This window comes from Sinocyclocheilus grahami, unplaced genomic scaffold (assembly GCF_001515645.1).
Source record: "Sinocyclocheilus grahami isolate Dianchi unplaced genomic scaffold, SAMN03320097.WGS_v1.1 scaffold1994.1, whole genome shotgun sequence".
Classification (NCBI taxonomy): Eukaryota; Metazoa; Chordata; class Actinopteri; order Cypriniformes; family Cyprinidae; genus Sinocyclocheilus; species Sinocyclocheilus grahami.
In genome coordinates this window covers 102,985-103,200 of record NW_015507173.1, presented here as the reverse complement: position 1 = coordinate 103,200, position 216 = coordinate 102,985, and positions in this window count along the sequence as shown.

The following is a 216-nucleotide window of genomic DNA, read 5'->3' as shown; positions in this document are numbered from 1 at the left end:
TCAAACAAGACGCTTTTTCACTGGAGAAAGCAATATTGAGCTTTTGCTTCACAAGATGTTAATTGATGGACTGGAGTCGTGTCGATTACTTGTGGATTATTGTGATACTTTTATCAGCTACTTAAACTTTCATTTTAAGGGCACCCATTCACTGCAGAGGATCAATTGGTGAGTGATGTAATGCTACATTTCTCTAAATCTGTTCTGATAAAGAAA